This window comes from Canis lupus, chromosome 12 (genome assembly GCF_003254725.2).
Source record: "Canis lupus dingo isolate Sandy chromosome 12, ASM325472v2, whole genome shotgun sequence".
NCBI classification, from domain to species: Eukaryota; Metazoa; Chordata; class Mammalia; order Carnivora; family Canidae; genus Canis; species Canis lupus.
Genome location: NC_064254.1, coordinates 10523517 through 10543849, shown reverse-complemented (window position 1 = coordinate 10543849; position 20333 = coordinate 10523517). Strand labels below are relative to the sequence as shown.

Genomic DNA, 20333 nt, shown 5'->3' with positions numbered 1-20333 from the left:
GAAAACCATAATGGGAGGGTTATAGGCTCCTTATACACACTTCTTCCACCCTGATCCCAACTTTGCTTCTTATGCTCAGGGGCAGGAATGAAATACAAGATCCAAGTCTAGCACTCCACTCCGAACACGAGGGAAATTGAGGTTTGCTACTTAGTAGTTTCTATGGCAATGGCACACCACGGGGACCCCGCATCTTTCCGAGAATCTGGGAAAGATAGGGTGCTGCTGGCCTCTCCTTGGGGTCAGAGAGGCCCCGGAGCATATCCTAGTGAGCTGTAGTTCAAGGCATCTCTGAGTGAGAAGAGGAAAAAAAAAAAAAAACTTGCAGAAGGGGCAGAAAGAATAGGAACAAGTCAGAGGAACAAGTCCCCGTCCCTCCCTGCACACAGGCCGGGACCCACAGAGTGGGACTACAAATCCCAGCGTTCCCGGCAGAGCCGCCGGGAGGGACTACATTTCCCCGCGGGCGCCGCGGTAGGCCCCGAGGGGCGGAGCAGGGCGGGGCGGGGCGGGGCGGGGCGGGGCGGGGCGGACCGTGGGGGGCGTGTGCTGCCCTCTGCCGGGCGCGGCGGGAAGTGGGCGCGGATTGACAGCGGGAGCCCGGCGCCGGGCGCGGGGCTCGGTGACAGCGGAGGCGGCGGCCGCGGGCTGGACCCAGCGAGCGGCGGCAGCGGCGCCGACGGCAGCGGGCAGGGCGGACGGCGCGGGCCTCCTCAGGGGCGCGCAGCCGGAGGGGTCCGGGAGGGGGCGGCGGGCGCAGCTCGCGGCCGGACACCTGAACTTGGGACAAGTTGCCAGAGCCGCGGGGGACAGGCGGCGGACGGACTGACCTTCAGAGCTAGGTGAGAGGGGCCGCGGGCAGGGGGTGCTCGGAGGGCCCGGGGCGCCGGACCCGGCCCCCCCCGCCGCCGCGGGTGCGGGAGCCAGGTGGGTGGAGGGGGCGCGGGCTGCAGCCGGGCCGCGGAGTGCGTGTGCCGCGCCGCCACCCGCGCCGCCGTCCGTCCAGCCCCGGGGCTCGGCGCAGGGCCAGGGCGGCGCCGCCCGCGGAGCCCGGGAGCCGCTCCGGCCCCTCATGCGGGCCGGGCCGGGCCGGGCCGGGGGCGGCTTCTCGGCGACCTTATGTAACCAGGCGGGAGGGGCCGGGGCGGGCACGGGCCTTCCCGGCTCGGGAGCGGGGAGCCCAGGGCGGGAGTCGTGGGAGTGAACTCGCAGCAAGTTTGAGGGACGTGCGGGCCCTGCGCCTCCTCCTTCTCCGCGGGAGGCGGCTGCGGCGGGCGGCACGGGGAGGGCGCCCGAGGCCCGGGAGGTGTGCGGGGGCCGAGTCCCGCCCGGCCAGGCCCGGCCTGAGGGTCCCGGGAGTGGGCGGGCCGGCGCGGCGCCACGCCCCGGGGCTGGGCGGCCGGTGGGGGCGGGTGCCAGCGCCCTCCCTCCCTCCCTCCCTTCCCGCCCCTGCCTCTCCCCGCGTGGCTCCCCCGGGTCCCCGGGCTCAGTCTTTTGCTCCCCTTTGCAGTATTGCGCGACCTCTGGGAACCCCAAGCCTAGAGCTCCCCCTCCGCGCGCCCGTCCTTCTGCCCCCTGGGCTCCCGGCCATCTGCCCCCCACCCCCTCGGTCCCGCATCCCGGAAAGCACGCCCCCTTCCCCTTGCGCCGGGAGTTGGCACCGCCCAGCCCCTTGCGGTCCCGCCCCCGAAGTCCGAGCGGGGTCCGGTCCCCGAGTTCCCGAACCCGGGGCGGCCGCGGGGGCGCAGCGCGTGCACTTCCCTGCTCCGGGCGGGCGGGCGGGCAGACGCCAGCTCGGTCCCCGCCCCTCGGCCCCGGCCGGCCCCGGCCCCGGCTTCACGCTCGGCTGCCCCGAGCCGAGCCGCTCGAGTTTGCGCCAGCAGGTTCGCGCCGCAGCCGCCTGGCGCGCCCCAGCCTCGCGCCCCGGGGGGGAGGGAGGGCGCCCGGGGCGGAGCTCCTCGGCACGCGCTCCCCGCGTTCCCCCGCGGCCGCTCCCCGCGGAGGCCTCCCCCAGCCCAGGCCAGGCCAGCCGGGACTCTCTCCGGCCCGTTCTGGGCACGGCTCGGCGCGGACGCCTTCTGGACTCGACTCGAGCGCAGGCCTTTCTCTGGCTTCCCGTCGGCGGGGAAGTGTCAGTTACCGCCCAGCCCCCACCGAGTGGGGGGTCTCCCTGGAGCGGAGGAGGAAGGGCAAGGCCGGTGCAGGCCCTTGGGATGCTTCTCAGATGTGGGCTCAGGCCCCTGTACCCGCCCCATCCAAGATTCCACTGGCCCAAGACCTGGCAATTCTTGGGGGGGGGGGGGGGGGGGAGGCAGCTCTGGTTTCCTCTTGGGCGGCCAGATGCGGTTGGCTCAGATCAGAACGGAGTTCCTGGCTCCTTAGCCTGTTTGCTCTGAGGCCTTCTCTGTGTCCAGCCTGGGGGACAGCCTCCAGGCCCTGCCCTCAGGCAGATAACAGTCTGGGGGAGAGATGCCAGCAATAAAGGCCAGTCTTAGACACAGCGGAAGGGGAGAGCCCGACGCGGGAGTTTGCTGGTATGCTAGTACCATGCCTCAGTTTCCCCAGCCGTAGGAAAAACAGCAGTTCACTCTGTTTCTTTCTGACCCCTTCTTTCTGCTTGCCCCTTAGCTGCTGGGGTAGAGGAGTGAGGAACCAGAAAGCATAAACGAAAGTTTGTTTGCAGACTCTGCTCTGCTTCTCTGGAAGGGAGCCTATATTGCTTACAATTTACAAGGCCTGTTAACAGCTGCAGTGCTGTTTTGCCCTCAGCTCAGCTCTGTGAGGTACAGACAGTTGGGAATCCTGTTCTGGGTGCCACGGAAGTGGTGCAGGGCACAGGACAGGGGACATCCCCTCAGGTGAGCACTAAATCCACGGAGAACGAGCTGGTCTTCTGAGGGCTGAGGCCAGTGTGACTCACAGTCAGAGGTGGGCAGAGGGTGGGCCAGGAGAGGCAAGATCCTATCCAGGGGCCTGGGATGGTGGGGATACCCAGTGCCCACCCCCATTGCCGGGGAGGCCCCTTTTCAGCCTCAGAGCTGGAAAGTAAGTAGGAGGGGCCTCCCACCCTTCAGGCCTGGCTGTCCTTTGAGGGTCTGGCTTCTGGCCCTGATCCCTCTTGGGGCTTTGTTTATGGCTGTAATTGTATCATTAGCTGGAGTTTATAGAGTAACTTAGCACCTGCCCCCACAGGGAGTGGCCCAGCCACCCCCTGGCTTCTCTCTCTTCCTTTTCAAAGTCAACTTGGTTTCTGCCGGCAGGCAGCAGGCAGCAGGGGTTTCCCCAACCGCAGCTGGCATGAAAGCCAGGTTGGGCCTTTGTCCTAGGGATGGAGGGCAGTCAGCACTTGGGGCCCAGCTTGGGGCTGCCCTGGAGATGACTGTGGAAATTGGGTTGACCTCCTCTGATACAGCAGGAGAGAGGTCAGGATTTCCAGAGCTGCCAGAAGTGTCCACATCCTAGGATGCAGCAAGTGAATACGCATATAACGTGTATATCTTCCTCTGAAAAAAGAGAGAGAAAAAGGTACCCTCCTTCCAGGCTGTTGTGAGGATTCAGGGTGGAGCAGTGCCTGGTACATGGTGAGTCCATAGTGTTGCTCTGTGTTTCACTGTGTCATGTGTGTAATTGATGGGAGTCTGTATGTGTGGTTATGAGATTATAGGTATCTAGGTACCTGTATATATATGAATTGTGTATGTGAGTGTCTAGGAGAGTATAACAACACGATATTGTTTACATATGTATATTTTAAAGATTTTATTTATTTATTCATGAGAGACACACAGAGAGAGGCAGAGACACAGGCAGACGGAGAGCCAGGCTCCCTGCGAGGAGCCCGATGTGGGACTCGATCCCAGAACCCTAGAATCAGACCTGAGCCAAAGACAGATGCTCAACCACTGAGCCACCCAGGCGCCCCAACATGATATTATATTAATAGAATATTCATCTAGTCTCTTTATATTATGATGGAACATTATGAGAAAATTTAGTTATAAACAATAGTTGCCAACATTTATTATGTATTTACGCTTTAGAATGAAGTAGCAATGATTATTTTCATCAACAGATTCAGAGAAGTTAAGCAGGTTGCCGGAAGTCACAGGGATTCTAACCTGGGTCCAACTGCCTCCAAAATCCATATTCTCAATCTCTAAAGAAGGCCACCTTGGGTTTCTCAGGAGTTCTCTCTGAAAAGGTGAGCAACCATGGTCTGGGCACCTTTGCCCTATGCAGGGTCTCCTGCTCCAAGCAGGGGTGGGAACTTGCTGAAGCCTCTGCCCGGAGACCACACTTGTCTCCCGGCTGCTGTTCTGAGCTGCTGACACAGGTGACCAAAGGACCTCTGGTGAGAACTCTCCTGACTGGCGGTGGGAGGAGAAGAGTTCAGACAAGGCTCCCTGGGTCTCCTTGGAAACCTCACACATTAACCTATGGTGCAGCCCTCACTAGGCACTTGTTTACTCAGATGTGGGGAAAAGGCTGTGGCAGCTCCTGAGTGAGAATAAACAGCGACTAAGGTTAAGAAAGCACAGGAGTCCTCTTACTGCAGGCTGTACTGCAGCAGGTCCCTGCCTGTCTCAGGCTCTGTTTCTGCGTCTGTGAACCTAGAGCATCTGTGGGGTCTCCTCCAATGTGAACTTTCTACTGATATCTGGCGACAGGCACCTGGTGGACGGGCGAGGCTTCCCAAAGGGACGTGTGCTAGGAGGGAGCACTGCTGAAGTCTAATCCGTAGAGCTGGAACTCCAGGCTGGCCCTGATGGTGCGACCAGCTAGTTTTTCTTGGGACATAGTCCTAGCCAGCATGGATTGAGCACTGAGCGAAGTGCCATCTAGCCTGAGATAGGTGACAGCCTGAGCTCCTGGGCCGGGCTGCTTGGCTTGGAATCTGGCCTCTGCCACTTACTAGCTGTGTGACCCTGGGCAAGCTGCTTAACCCTGCTGTGCCACCGTTTGCACACCTAAAAAGCAAGGATTATGATAGCACCTGCTTAATAGTGCTCTAGAGAGGGCTAAACAATGTTTTTAAAGCTTTTATTCATTTATTTGAGAGAGAGAAAGAGAAAGAAAGCGTGCAGGGGGAGGGACAGAGGGAGAGGGAGAGAGAATCTCAAGCAGACTCCAAGCTAAATGAGGAGCCTGACTTGGGGCTTGATCCTGGGACCCTGAGGTCATGACCTGAGCAGAAATCAAGAGTCAGAGCCTTAACTGACTGAGCCACCCAGCACCCCATCTGGGCTAAATATGTTGATGCATGCTGCCTGTATAAGACTTTGAATAGTATTGTGCTAAAAAATGTTAGTTATCATAACTGACTCTTACAACTCATTTATTTCTTTATTTCTCATTTCCACGTGAGGACATAGGGGCACAGAGAGCTCTAGCGAAGAAAAAAAGACCTATGAGTTGCCCACAGGACTCCCCCAGGCACCTAACACCCTCGAGAAATGCCTTCTGTGGGGCTTTGCAGCTTCTGTGGCCACAGGCCCCACTGTTCCCTGGTGACCACACCCAGCCCAGTCTCTACATTTAACAGGATGGCACAGAGAACCTGCCAATGCTTGCAGCATCGCTACCACCCCTGGTCCACCCCGCCCGCGGGGATTCCTTGATTAGCATCTGGCCTGGCAACTTACTACCCATCACTGACCCATGGCTTTCCCCAGCACTTCTGCTGTCTGCCCCTCCTCCACCCTGTACCAGAGGTACATCACCCCTTGGCTTCAGTAGTATCCCAGCAACAGGGCAGGACCTGGGATTTCCTGCACACCCAGGAAGTGCTCTGCTGTGGGATGGTGGATAGTGGGTGACAACAGAGGGCACCTGAGAGAGGCGGAAGCACGAGGCAGAGTCATCACTGGTTTTTCTTCTTGGCTCCTAGGTGTGGGCGTAAGGATGAGGAGAAAGGAGGCCTGACTACCCCCACCCCCATCCAGTGGAGACCCCAAGATAAAATGTGATGCCTTGGGGATTCATCCAAAATTCCAGCAGACTTTCCAGAAATCCCTGGCCCATATTTCCTCCTGCCAGTCCTTGTTCATGCTGATCCCTTCTGCTGGCACCCCCTCCTTTGTATCCTTCCCTCTAACCAAATCCTCTGTCCATCAAGGCACACCTTCCTGGGAGACCAGAGGATTGTTCCATTTGACAGTAGCTCTGGCTGGATATTATGATCACCAGGGGAGCTCTTGAAAAATACTGGTACATCCGGAGTGCCTGGCTGGCTCACTTGGTAGAGCATGTGACTCTTGATGTTGGGATCACGAGTTCAAGCCCCACATTGGGTGTAGGGCTTATTTAAAAAAAAAAAAAATACTAGTGCATCTGAATCTTGAGGGAGGAGCCTAGGCATCAATAAGCCAAAAATTCCCCAAGTGATTATAATGCCATTTCTCCAGGGCAGTGGAGTGGGCATCAGAATCTCCTGGAGACAATTGTTAAAACACAGATTGTGGGACGCCTGGGTGGCTCATGGGATCCCAGGACGCCTGGGATCGAGTCCTTCATGGGGCTCCCTGCGTGGAGCCTGCTTCTCCCTCTGCCTGTGTCTCTGCCTCTCTCTGTGTGTCTCTCGTGAATAAATAAAATCTTTAAAACAAACAAACAAACAAACAGATTGCTAGGGCCTTACCCTCAGGGCTTCTGACTGAGTAGGTCTGGAATCAGTAGGTCTACAAATCCCAGTAGGTCTGCAATTTGTGTTTTGGATGTGTTCTTGGGGGATGCTAATGCTGCTGGTCCCCAGGCCACACTTGGAGAACTCACTGCTTCACAGCTACCCAGGCAAGAGCATTCTGTCTTCTGGGTCTCTCTGATTGCTTTGGACCTCTTAGGCCTGTCTCCTGTCTGAAGCCAGGTCCCCAGGGGCAGGGACCACTGTGAAATCATCTGGTGACTGCCAATCCCTGGCATATAATCAGCCTCCCTTCCCCACCCTGGCTCTCTGCCCCCACCTCCTGTTAAACTGACCACTGTCTAGCCTTGAGGTCTCGGCACCCCCCTCTAAGACAGGTGCTCAGGAAATATTTGCTGCTTGCGTAAGGTGGGATGAGGTAGACGAGAAAGGACAGCACTGTCCCCAAGAGTCATGGGAACAGGGGACAGGGTCTAAAACTCCTGCCAAAGTCCTTGTAGCCAGAGTGGCATTGCTGGGATGTAGGGTGGGGTGGGGTGGGGGGAGTCCTCCAAAGTGGCCCTTCACGCCGTAGAAAGACCCACACTGTTATTTTACTTTCCTACCCCGTGGTGGGCAGGTATGGAATCACTGTTTGAATCGTGTTTCTTGCTAATAACAAAAATGATAAAACATGCAGGAAAAGTAGCAGTGCCCTTCGCCTTCCTCACCCAGACTGGAGATGTTGCGGAGGAGAGGGGGAGTCACTATTGGATGTAGGGGTATCTCCATCATCTTCTAGGAGGTCCTGAGCCTTGGGGTGGATCCTTTCTTGGAAGCTGGAGGAGTTGGAGCAAACCCAGAAGAGAGGTGAGAAGAGGCGGTGGCAGGGCCCTCAGCCCTGCAGGGAGGTGGCAGGATGAGCTTGGTGACTGAGCCATTCAGTCCACAGATGAACGGAACACTCCACCGTCAGCACCCTGAGCACAGAGGTCTGATCTGTTTTGTGTGAGGCTGTATCCCCAGCACCCAGAAGAGAGCCTCGTACACAGTGGGTGCTCAGTAAACCTTTGTGGAGTGAAGGAACTCGTGTGAATTGAGCCCCCATCAATTACCTAGAAATGAGGACACAATAGGTCTCTGCCCCACAGGCAGGGTATCAGCTTCACCATCTACTACTCAGGGATGGGTACACAGCTGCACAAGGAGGATTTCCCTGGCTCTGCCCGCCTCCCCCGCACCCTCCCCCCCTACTCTCCCCGGGATCCAGGTCCAGCTTCACTCTGGTTTAGGGCTGACAGTTTGTCCCTTCCTGTACAGAGTTTGCCAGCAGCATCCCTCCCCCTGCCCCATCCCCGCCCCAGTTCTACCAGTGGGTCCGTGGGGTGGGGCTCTGGTTTGTTTTCTCCTGTTTGCCAAGGGAAGTCACAGCCTGTCCTCTGCCTTGTTTATAATTGGTTTGGGGACAGCACCTGCCCCAGCCCCCCCTGCAGTCCCTGAGAGGTACAGAGTGGCCAGGAGGTGACACACTATCCTGTCCAGTCCCTGGTGCCTCTTGTCTCCTCCTGGCTCTGGCCAGGTGTGCTCTCAGCTGCCCCTGTGGCGTGGTGCTGGCTGGCTCTGCTGCTGGCAGGCTGGGGCTGTGGGGCTGGGAGCCTTAGAAGCTAGCTGCTGCTACCCCCATATTTTGGACAGTGGAGGACTGGGGCCTGGGGAGCGTGAGGGAGCCTTTCTAGCACCCCATGGCCTGGAGCACCCTTAGAGTCAACAGGCATGAATTGAGTACCTCTCGGGCTCCTAGCACTGTGCCAGCCAAGTGGGGTGGGTGGGGATGAGAACACGGCTCCTCCCTTAAAGCTGACAGCCTGGTGAGGAATTTCGGTAACCACAGAGGACAGAGAGAGGCCGATTGGTGTAAGATAATACAGAATTACATAGACATGAATGGAAATGTGTTTAAGCCTGGCCCTTCACTCTGGAAAGCATTCTTCCTTGTTCTAGAGTGAGTTTTTACCAAAGAGTTCATGCCAGCATAGGAGCTCAGCCCTACCCACTCTCTGGGCCCCAAGAAGGGCAGCTCTATTGTTCTCTGGATCCTCTTACCTGGGAGTCACCTCTACAGACCCAGGAAGCTTCACTCCTGGACAGAGTCCTTCCTTCCAGGAGGACTAGAGGCTACTGAGTGCAAGGGGAGACCACCGGGAGGCGGCTGGCCACCCACCTGCCATTTGGAAGCCCTGGGCCATGGAGGGTGTGCTAAATTAGGCCTAACTCAGATCTCCTTGGGCCTGCCTGTTGCTGCACCCTGGGACTTGACCTGGAATCTGGGGTCATGATTCTGCTCCCCGCACCGCCGGTACCTTCTTTCCTCCCCTCCTTCTTTTATACCCCACAGCCCCCTCCCTCTGAACCTCCAGCTACTTCCACTGCATCTGGAACATCGGCCCCCAAAGCATGTATGTCTCTCTTTCTTGCTCTCTCTTACCCTTCTCTCCCTCCTCTTTACTTCTTTTTCCACCTCCCATCTTCAGAGGGTGCCTTCCCAGCGTGAGCCCATGAGTCCTGCTGTTGGCGCCTGAAAGAATGGATGGTCCTGGGGAGAGTGAGACGGGTGTGAAGGTGTCCAACCTGATGCATCTCCCTGCCCTAGAGTAGCCAGGGGCTAGCGGTGGCAGGGTCATCTAGAGGTGGTGATAGAGGGATGGGCTGAGGGGCAGCCAGCCCTGGCCAGCTGGGGGTGCCCCTCCACAGATAGCCCCAAGCATCGCCAGATACTCCAGGCCTGGGACTAACTATAGATTCTCATCCAGTTTGTTGGGCCTAATTATAGTGGTTTTCAAAGCCAGGAGTGAGGAGATAATATTAGAACTTCTGTTTCTATTTATTTATATCCCACCCTTTTCTCCCCCTTTTATTGTGAAATACACCATAATGGCTGATAAGAGCATGAACTTGGATGTATGCTCTAATAAGTAATTGTAAACCCCCAGTAACCACCACCCAGATGAAGAAACAGAATGTGCCCTGCACTCCAGGGTCAGCTTACGCACCCTGCCTCTGTCATAACCCCCTCCCCCAGAGGTAACCACAGTCCTGCTCTTTCTGATAATCAGTTCTTGCTTTTTCTTATCACGGAACCACCGATGTCTGCAATCTTTATCAAAAGAGTTTAGTTTTGCCTGATTCCGAATTTGATACCGCTAGAATGACACTGAACATGGCCTTTGATGTCATGTTTTTTTCCACTCAACATTTCATTTGTGAGATGCACCCAGGTCACTATGCGTAGCTATTGTGTGTTCATTTTCACGGTGTACAGCGTCCCACTGTATGAACTGGCTCCCATGTTTGTATCCACCCTGCTAACTTGTGGACATGGGGTGACTTTCCTTTCTTGGCTACTGGGAACAGCACTGTAAAGAATATCCTTGTTTGTGTTGCCTGGTGCATTGATGCCTACGTTTCTCCTGAGCGCCTATAAGCCTTAATGGAATTGCTAGAGCACAGGATATGAGAGGGAGAAGGATAAGTAGACTCCACGCTCAGCACAGAGCCTGATCCGAGGCTCTAAACCACGACCCCGAGATCATGACCGAAGCCAAAATCAAGAGTTGGACACTCAGCCAACTGAGCCATCCAGGTGCCCCACCTTTAGTAACTATTTTGTTAAGTGGTTATACCAATTTATTCCTCACCAGTGGCACCTGAGAGTTCCTGTTGCTCCATATTCTAGCCAACACTTGATGTTGCTGGACTGTTGAACTTCTGCTGTGCTGGTGAGTGTGTAACAGTGTTTCATCCTGGGCATAATTTGTATTCCCCTTCCCATTTTTTAAACCTCTTTTTGTGGTTGTTTGCTGACCTGCATGATATATTCATAGATTGGTATTTATAAGCAATTTATGAGAAAAGAAGCGTGTATACCTGGGATGCTCAAAATTTTGTACTCCTAGCAGTGTGCGGTCAAAAGGGCTGAGAGACTGTTGACAATCTATGATAAAATTAAATGCCAGGGAGGGGCTACAGGTTGGGAGGTAGGAAGATGGTCTTCAGAGGAGACCCCCAATGGGGCAACCTCTGGCCAGAGGGTACCAGGGCCACAGAGTACACTCTCGTGCCTTCAGGCCCTCTTGCCCGGCACATCTGGCAGAGGAGAGAGAAGGCTATATATAGGGCTAGAGCCCTCAGCAGGTACCATGCAACTTAGAATTGGCAGGTGCCTGTCCTTCAAGGTCTCCTAGGGCAGTAGTTCTCAACTGGTGGTGATTTTGCCTCGCAGGGGACATTTGGCAATGTCTGATGACAATTTTGGCTGTCACAACTCAGGAAGTGCTACTGGCATTTGGAGGGTAGAAGCCTGGGATGCTGCTAAACATCTTAAAATGCTCAGGAGAGCCCCCCCTCCCCCCCAACCCTGCCCCAAGGAATCATCTGGCCCTGAGTGTCAGTGTTGAGATTGAGAAACTCCAATCTGGGAACAGAGCCAAGAAACAGATTTGCCTTGAGCTTGCTACATGGCCTTGGGGAAGTCACTTCGGTGCTTGAAGCCTCAGTGCCCTCCCAGGGACAGTGAGGGTAGTGAGGGTTGTTTCCCCCTCCCTTTCCTGAGACTCTCGTCAGGACTGGGGAGAGGGTACCTGTGTAGGCACTTTGGGAAGCATCTCTGCAAAGGGGCCTCTCTGCTCCTCGTAGTCGTCATCATCATCATCATCCTTATTTCCTTTGTGGTACCAGCCCCTCCCCCTTGACCAAGCTCCTAGTCCACTGAACTGGAGGTGTCAGGTGACCAGCTGTGAGCTCAGCCCTGGTTCCTGCTATTCTAGGCCTCAGGGCTTGGGGGAAAACTGCCCTGAGGGCCCCAGCCTTTTGATGAGGGCAGCAGAAGTGAGGGGCTCTCTGGGGAACCCTGGGGCCCAGGTAAAACCATTTCTGACTTTGTCCTTACCCGGGTGGGAGTCCAAGGTTGTGTGGGGCGATAAGAGATGCCTATCATACTCTTTATCTGAGGCCTCATTGCAAGGTTGGGCCGTGTGGGGTAGAAGCCAGAGGTCATTCCTGGGGGCTCTGTACCCCCAGGCCAGTCTCCTCCTCACCCACTGTGTCCTTCCAGAATTCCTATCCCAGGGAGGGCCCAAGGTTGGGTCAGAGTCTGGGTCAGAGCTCCCAGGGCCTCTCTGATCATCCTGTTCTGGGGTGCACTTTACCTCAGTGGCATTTCCGGCCTTCTCCAGGAGTCATGGCCTGTCTGAAATTTCTACTCTGTTCTCCCTTCTTGAAACATACTCTCATGAAAGGGCCTAGTAAACTCATCTACCCTGAGGTTTGGTGACTGACATGGCTTAATAATCACCAGCCTTTTGGGATGCCTGGGTGGCTCAGTGGTTGAGCATCTGCCTTCGGCTTAGGTTGTGATCCTGGGGTCCTGGGATTGAGTCCTGTATTGGGCTCCCTGCTTCTCCCTCTGCCTGTATCTCTGCCTCTCTCTGTCTCTCATGAATAAATAAGTAAAATCTTAAAAAAAAAAAAAATCACCAGCCTTCCTTGACAAGGAATACTAGCTATCAGAGGTGGGAATCCCTTAGGCACCAGAAAGAAACACTGTTTGACAGGCTGTTAGAGAAGTATCTGGGGGCTGAGGAACCTCTGAAATCACATGTGTAGCAAGAACATTTTGTCACAAGTGAAAATTGTGTGGTGGCTCAGATCTTCCCAAAACTTCCTAGAGTAATCTTGGTTGTGGGGTCCACTTCAAAGTGGGCCATATAGGAGGACCGTGCACTGGGTGTCTGGAGGCCCTGGGAAGGCCCAAGGCCAAGGTAGCAGATGATATGGTTGGTCAGGAAGGTGGTGGATCATGGGGCTTCAGGCTAAGAGGACACATGTCTCCAGGAGGGGCTGGGAGGGTGTGTAGGTTAGGATTAGGCCTGCATTGGACCTAGTAGGGTTCCTGAAAACTCTTGCCTCTGTGCCTCTCCATCTTGGTGCAGGGGGTAGGATGGCTTGTGCCCTAAGGCTGGGTAGGTAGCGAGGTGGGGAGTGGGGCTGTCAGGGGCTCTGTCTGGGAAGAAGGAGGGCATGATAGGTGTCTTGGAGCTCAGAGTGGGTGAGATGGGGTGAGACGGGGTGAGATGGAACAGGAGCCTGTCTGTGTTGGGTAGTCTTGTGGGTGTGTGGAGCCTTCCGGGAGACTGTACAGTTCCCTCTGCTCTGTGAGTAATCCTCGGCCACACTTGCAGCTCCCAGGGGATTGTGCAACTTCCTCTGAGCCGAGGTGCAGGGGGCTGGGTGAGAAACAGTGCTGGGGAGAATGAGGAAACTGGGCCTAGAACCGGGGCAGGGGCCTGGCCCTGGGCTCTGGCCCCCCAAAGGAGCTGAGCTTTCCAGGCAGCTCCTTCCAGGGGACTGCCACTTCCCAGGTACTATGAGTGTGTGTGTGTGTGTGTGTGTGTGTGTTTGGGTGTATCTCCTGTTTTCGGGCAGGCAGGTGAGTGGGGATGAGGCCCCAAGGGCTGCACTGGCATTGGGGTATCTTTTGAAGAGGGCTGGGAAGATTCTGAGCAGGGTCAGGGTTGGGGAAGCAGGTGGCACAGAGGAGGGGTCCCTGGCCAGTCTCAGGGGTGGGTAATGGGGATAGTGGACAGTGAGGGAAACCAGGAGTCAGAAGAGCTGGTTCCTGCCCTACTCCTGCCCTGGGCAGTTGACCTAAGCACTCCCTGCCTGACCTCCACACCTCCAGGCTTGTTTGGAGGCTCTGGTGAGGAGGTAATGACATGCATAGCCTGGCACTGGCCAGGCCACAGTACATACCTCCTTACCCCAGGGATTGGGAGCAGATACTTCTCCAGTCCCCCTGCGTTCAAATCCTGGCCCTGCCACTCTGCCCCTGTGTGATCCTGGTAAGTTTAGCCTCTTGATGCCTCAGTGTCCTCATCTGTGAAATGGAGATGATGATTCTAGCACCTACTGTGTGGGTTCATTCTGGAGATTAAAAGACTTCGTTCATGTAGAGTGCTCAGAGCAGCACTTGGCACCCAGTAAGTAAGCGCTGTGTAAACGTGAAGATTTTCCTGATATATAAGCATGTTTGCAAATAGCAGAAAACCGCCTGGTGTTCGTGTGATTATTTTTGATGGCAAGGATTTGGTTGGCACTGGGGATGATAATAATAAGAGCTTATAATTCTCAAAATTCTCAAGCCTTACTTCATTGAAGCTGCTGTGCCAAGTGTGTGACCTGCATCAGCCCCTTGAATGCTCAGAGTCCCCCTGTGGGCTGGGTGTTATCATCACCCCATTTTATCGCCAGGGACACGGAGGCATAGGGGAAGTGAGTGACTTGCCGCAGAGCAGTTATATCAGTGAGGAGGGAAAGCAGAATGGTCCGCTAGAGCCCTGAGATGGACCCGCCGCCCCATCCCAGCCCCTCTTCTGGGTTCAGCTGGAGGTGGGTTGGTAGGAGGGAGCAGGGACTGCTGGGGAGGCAAGAGGGCTAGCTTTCAGGCCTTTGGCCCCGGGCTAGTCTCCAGTCAAGTAGCCAACTAACAGAGTCAAGTGACCATAGGGAATGGCTTTTTAGTGGTTGGAGTTAGAGTGAACTTCCTTGGCTGAGCTCCCTGCCAGATGTGGACTCAAGAGAGGGGCTGAAGACCCTCCAGTGTGGGGTGGTGTGGGCAGGAGTTAGGAATGTGGCTCCAGATTCAGACAGATCTGGCTTTCAATGCTCTCTGAACCATGTAGTGTGTGACTTTGGGCCTCAGTTTCCTCACGTGCAAAATGGGGGTAGTAAGAGTCCCTACCTTTTAGGGTGATGGTGAAGATCAGATGAGATGCCATAGTAAGGAGCTTAGCACAGGCCTGGCCCAGAGTGAGTGTCTGACGAATGGATGCCTTTACTAGGCACCTGTTGTACAGAAGGTCATGTGCTGGGCAGGGAGTTTGAGCCACACAGATCTCCCTAGAGGGCTAGAATTTGAACTGTGGATCAAGGCCACTAACTGGGCCCTAATTTCTGGCCATGAAAGCAGCTGAATGGGTCTCAATGAATATTTTTCTTTTTTTTCAATGAAAAAAGATATAGAGAGAATATCCAAGTGTACTGCATGATATTAGTCAAGTGTTTTGTGCAACTTATTTGTTTCAGGTTCGTGTGTGTGTGTATGTGTGCTATTTGTATATGTGTGTGTGTACACTGGGCCAAATAAAATATATTTTTCCATAGATCATGGTCAAAATATTTGGGGTCACTTCCTTAGAGATTATCTCCCTCTTGTGCAATGTTTATGGGAACACCTACTGAGTGCAAGACCAGCACCACATGCTGGGGGCCAGACTGGGGATTCTGGGCCCAGTTCTTGGCATGGCATATATGGGTGAGTGGGCCCTGTGGGAGGTCAGCAGAGGCAGAGGGTGAGGTGGTCAGGGAAGGCTTTCTGGGTGATGACATGCATTGGATAGGGACAGTGTGGGGTGACAATGCCTGGGATGAATGGTTGACTCAGGGTCTGGAGCTAGAGAGCCATCTTGGGAAGTGAGTGCTCCCTATCGGTAGAGTGCTACAGGGCCAGGCCTAGCCAGAAGTGCCCATGCTAGCTAGAGGAGAGGATGGGTGGGAGTCATCCCAGGGCACTGGGCAAAGGCTGTGCCCATCTTCCCTGGCTGAGGTGGGGAGGGGTAGAAGAAGACTCAGGATTACTGATGTTCCTCCCATCCCCACGACCTGCAGGATCTACAGTGACTCAGTAAGACCTAGGGCCCAGGGCTTAGCCATTTCCTCCCTTTCCCTGGGCCTTGGGAGCCTCCTGAGCCTTCTCCCCTCTACTGCCCCAGCTGGCTTCAGCGAATCTGGCCTGGAGCCTGGATCAGCCCTGAGCCCTGGTCCAGAGGCCAGAAGCTTTTCCATTACTTAAATCTCTGCCCAGAGCCAGTTGGGGCATCAGTTTCTTCATCTGTTAAGTGGGCATACTAACCCCTGAGCAGCCAGCCTTCTGGTTGGTAATGCTAATCTTGTGACCTAATATGGATAAGCCGGTTGTAGGACGTTCAGAGGGCTCTCGGTGAGTAGTCATTGTCATTTCTAAGGCTGAGAGAGCTGGGAAAGGTCATGAACTCATCAGCTGCCTGGCTGGAGAGCCCCCCACCCCCACCCCATCCCGTGACTTAGGGCTATAGGGCAGTGGTGGGGAGAGGCCTGTGACCCATGGTGAGCTGGGACTATCCTTGGCTCTGAGGGGAAGGTGGCCTTTTAGGGCCTCAAAGGATGACACCCAGGTCAAACCTGGGTCTGGGAACCCCAGTTTCCAGAGTCCTCCTCTACACCGGGCATCCTAGGAAGCCCAGCTTGAAAGTGTTGCCAGACAGAGGGGGCAGAGCCCTGGGACTGATTGGCAGAGGCCAATTTCCAGGAAGCCATGGGTGACTTCTAGCCTTCTGTGCCCAGAGCCCAGAGCCCAGGTGTGAGCTCCCACTGTAGAATGTGGTATCTAATGATAGGTCACATATACTGAGCACCTGCTCCTGGACACAGTGTTAAGCACTTTTATACATTTGCAAATTTAATCTTCACAGTAACTAAATACACAGCTCTTCCATTATCCTTTTTTATAGGTGAGGAAACTGAGGCCCAGAATGTTGAAGTCTGTCACTAGCCTAGTTAGTGGCAGAGCTGGGCTGAGGCCATGAGTTCTGGATTCAGATTGCTGGGGTTGAAATGTGGGTGGTATCACTGACTAGCTGTATGACCTTGGACACAAGTGACTGAATCTCTTTGACCATTAGTTTCTCGCTCTGAGAGATGGGGATCATATCAGTGCTTTACTCAAAGGTGGTTGTAAGAATTACAGGAGATAATGCAGGTGACCTGCGGCCCATAATAAGGGCCCAATAGGTATGATCTGCTTCATCATCTCTCCTGCCTGCAGCAATAACCTGCTGGGTGACCTGGGCCAGTTGTGTGACACAGGGTACTGATCCCTTCCTTGTGTAGGAGAGGAAAACTTCTCCTTTCTTCCCTTCTAGATTCTTTGGCTGGCCTACTAATGAAATTGACATAATACAGATTAATAGAAGAACATTTAATTTTGTATGTACAAGATCCCCAAAGATATGAAGCCCCAAGAAATGACCAAAGCAGGGAGTTCTGACACCATTTAGACAAAGAAACAATAAATTTGTGAAGAATTGACAAAACAAAGGAGTTTGGGCTTGGGGTAGCTCATTAGCAAAGAAGTAACAAGGTTTGTTTATACCGCCTCCTAGGCCCAGAATTCCCTATTCCTGGTGGTAAGGATGTCTCTCTGCCTCCTGATACGGGAGGGTACCTTGCATGTGGGAGATTTATTTCCTGCTCTCAGGGCATAGTGGAGGGTCAGATATCCTTCTTATACCTGCTGTCTCTTAAAGTAACTTTAATTCAAAATAACCAATATGCCAAAGTGGTGTCTTTTGGATGGCATATTTTGTTCCCCTTTGTTTTCACCCGTGAAACTTCCAGAAATTTCACAGTCTAGAAGCCGAGCTCCATTATTTAATTGAATTAATCTTGAAAATATGTCAGTCCAGTTAAACAGCTATGTTTCATTTTAGGAGCTGGTGATGCATCTGGGCTCCTAAGGTTAGGCCTATATTGTGTGACAAATCAGGTATTTAGTAAGGCATTTTTATGGAAAGAAAAGACAAAGGTTAGTGATCAGAGCAATCTGTGATCCCAGTTTCTGGGTTTTGAAGGCAGCCAGTTGAGAAGGTTTCTAGATGTCAGGCTGGAAGCATCTTCAGAAGGAGTGAGGGTAGACGGGAAATCTGTTAGATTTTCCTGGTTTGCAGTTTGTGTCTCTGGGGATCTTTTCTGTGGGGCCACTACAACAATAGGCATGAAGGTTGCCTGTACAGAGGCGGTTGTGGCAATTCCTCTGAAATTTCTATCAAGTTGTTCACACCACATAGGGCTTTAGGGCAAAGGGAAGCTTTAGTTCTTAGTTATTCTTGTTAAAAGTGGAAGGACAGCCACCTGGGTGGCTCAGTGGTTGAAATGTCTGCCTTTGGCTCAGGGAGTGATCCTGGGGTCTTAGGATTGATTCTTGGGCAGCCCTGGTGGCTCAGCGGTTTAGCGCTGCCTACAGCCTGGGGCCTGATTCTGGAGACCCAGGATCGAGTCCCATGTCAGGCTCCCTGCATGGAGCCTGCTTCTCCCTCTGCCTGTGTCTCTGCCTCTCTCTCTCTCCTCTCTGTGTATTCTCATGAATAAATAAATAAAATCTTAAAAAAAAAAATGCGACTTGAAAGTTAAAAAAAAAAAAAAGGATTGATTCTTACATTGGGCTCCCTGCAGGAAGCCTGCTTCTCCCTCTGCCTGTGTCTCTGCCTCTCTGTGTCTCTCATAAATGAATGAATGAATGAATGAACGAATAAAATCTTAAAAAAAAGGAGAAGGACATTTGAGAGCATCCGTTTGGAGAGTTGTCAGGAAGTATTGGAGGAAACTAGAATTCAGGATCCCTTTTGTGTAAATAACTATAGTGTCATGAAAATAAGAATACTCACTAAGAGTTGACAAATTCTGGAGGCATCAGGCATGGAGTAAAAGGTAAATGTTTCAATTCTACTTACAAGGGTATAATTTACCAAATTGCTGTAAGTCATGGTTTTCCTAAGAAAAAAAGTTTTGTTTTTTTTTAAATCTGGAAAAAATTGAATATTAGAAGTCCAACAATGTTTTAAATTAAAAGTCATGGCAAATGGAATTCCAATAAAAAAATATACAAAAAAAGTCATAAAAATTATAATCATCTTTATCAGTTAATTCAGTTCATGTAATTAATTTGTGCTGATGTTGACCTTTTAACAGTTTTATGAATCCAGTTTTTCCTTAGAGGTCTGTTAGTTTTTACCCAGTTCAGTGGTATGATCTGAAAGTTATCAGAAACCCATATTCTAGAGTACTTGTTGGAGTCCTTTCCATGAATCTTTCTGAAGATAAAACACTCTTGTAAAAGTGTCAGAGTAAAACAAGAACTTGTATAACTGACAAAAGACTTAAAAATGCCTATGGTTAAAGATCTGATGAGAGGCCATTACCATGTTATTGATGAGGATATTTGGTTATTTCTGTGACATACATTTTATGATAATAACTAGAATTACAAAGGATAAGATTATATTAGGACATATCAGATATCTAGGACTTCTATACAATTTCTGCAACACTTAAAACATATACCTCTACTAATACAATATAAAGAAGACTTAATATTAACTTTCTTTGACAGTGCTTCCCATGTGATTTAACATAGTAGGTCTAATTAGTTTAAAATGCCCTCCTAATACCTTTTAAGTTTTGTTGTTATTTTTTTGTTTTAAAAAAGGAGAAAGAACAAATCTTTCTAGATATTCCAGAAGCCCTCTGGAAAATCCCAAAGTTAGTTTGAGGTCCAAAGGACTTTAGAATTTGATTTGGGGGAAGTTTGTCAAATGATATTAAAAAAGACTTGAATGCTTGTTAAAAAGATCATAGATCATAATGAAACAGTACTTAATTATCCATTTAACCAAAATGACAATAAAAGATTTTAAAGGGAAATACAGAAGGTTCTAAGCAAAACTTAGCTTAATATTGAGTTAGACAGTTTTCCTAAGTAATCAAAGGACTGATAATAAAGATAGACTTAAATGGTTAAAAAAAAAAGGAGGGGCAAAGAGGGGGGAAAAACATAAAAGTCTTAAAAAAAAAAGGAAGAAAAAAAAAGACCTTTTATAATCTCTTATCAGGAACAGACCAATAGTCCAAGAAAACTCTGTCCTTTTAGCAGTTTTAGTTTTATAATAGGCAAACTATTGATATTAAAGCTTATTTTTAAAAACCCTTATAATAACAATTTGATTTTAGCCAGATTGGTCACACAAGGTAAAATTCTCTCTCTCCTCTTTAACTTTTTAAAAAATGTATCCTCAAACCTCATACGTTTTCTAACCAAAAAAACCACACCCTACTTTTTTTTGCATAGACTTGTTTCCCTTACTATTTCTAGTAGTAATTACATACTTAATTAAAAATTTTAACCCTTAAAAATTTATCTTATAGTGAAAACAAGTAAATAAAGGTGAACTGTATGTAGTACCAGCAGTCTATAAATTGGCAAGTTTATAAATACATTTTATAATTTCTAGAAGCATGTGCCTTTTTAAATAGTATTTTAATGTGGCCAAGATGTGTTTAACAGACCCAAATATCTTTAGTTCCTCTGCAATAGGAAGACAACGTTAGATAAATTTATGTTTGGGGGCACCTAGGTGGCTCAGTGTTTGAGTATCTGCCTTCGGCTCAGGTGGTGTCCTGGGGTCTTGGGATCGAGTCCTGCATCATGCTCCCTGCAGGGAGCCTGCTTCTCCCTCTGCCTATGTCTCTGCCTCTCTCTCTCTGTGTCTCTCATGAATAAATAAAATCTTAAAAAAAAAGTTAAATTTGGTAATTAATGTTTAATGTTCTATCTTATTTGTAAATCATATTGATATTCAATGAATTTCTATCATTTAACTTAGCAAAACTAATAATGGAAGTTATTAAGAGATTTGGGAAACTATTTTAAATTTTTAAATTTATTTTTATTTATTTTTAAGACTTTATTTGAGAGAGAGAGAGAGAGCACAAGCGGGGAAGGGCAGAGGGAGAAGCAGACTCCCCACTAAGCAGGGAGCCTGATGCAGGGCTCCATCCCAGAACCCTG

General features: G+C 51.6%; 1 protein-coding gene across 8 annotated transcripts in view; it reads left to right on the top strand.

Annotated features, from left to right (window-relative positions):
* The first annotated feature begins 680 nt into the window (after positions 1 to 680).
* Positions 681 to 20333, top strand: part of TFEB (transcription factor EB) — a 55403-nt gene continuing 35750 nt past the window's right edge. For 2 of the 8 annotated variants that reach the window (XM_025418742.3, XM_035697678.2), the window contains exons 1-3: positions 681 to 842; positions 3413 to 3581; positions 4073 to 4201. The gene's annotated coding sequence lies outside the window, so the exon portion shown is untranslated. Of the gene's footprint in view, positions 843 to 3412; positions 3582 to 4072; positions 4202 to 10317; positions 10396 to 12885; positions 13036 to 20333 lie in introns of those variants that run through there. The other 6 variants (XM_025418745.3, XM_025418744.3, XM_035697683.2 and 3 more) reach the window with 5 other exon arrangements.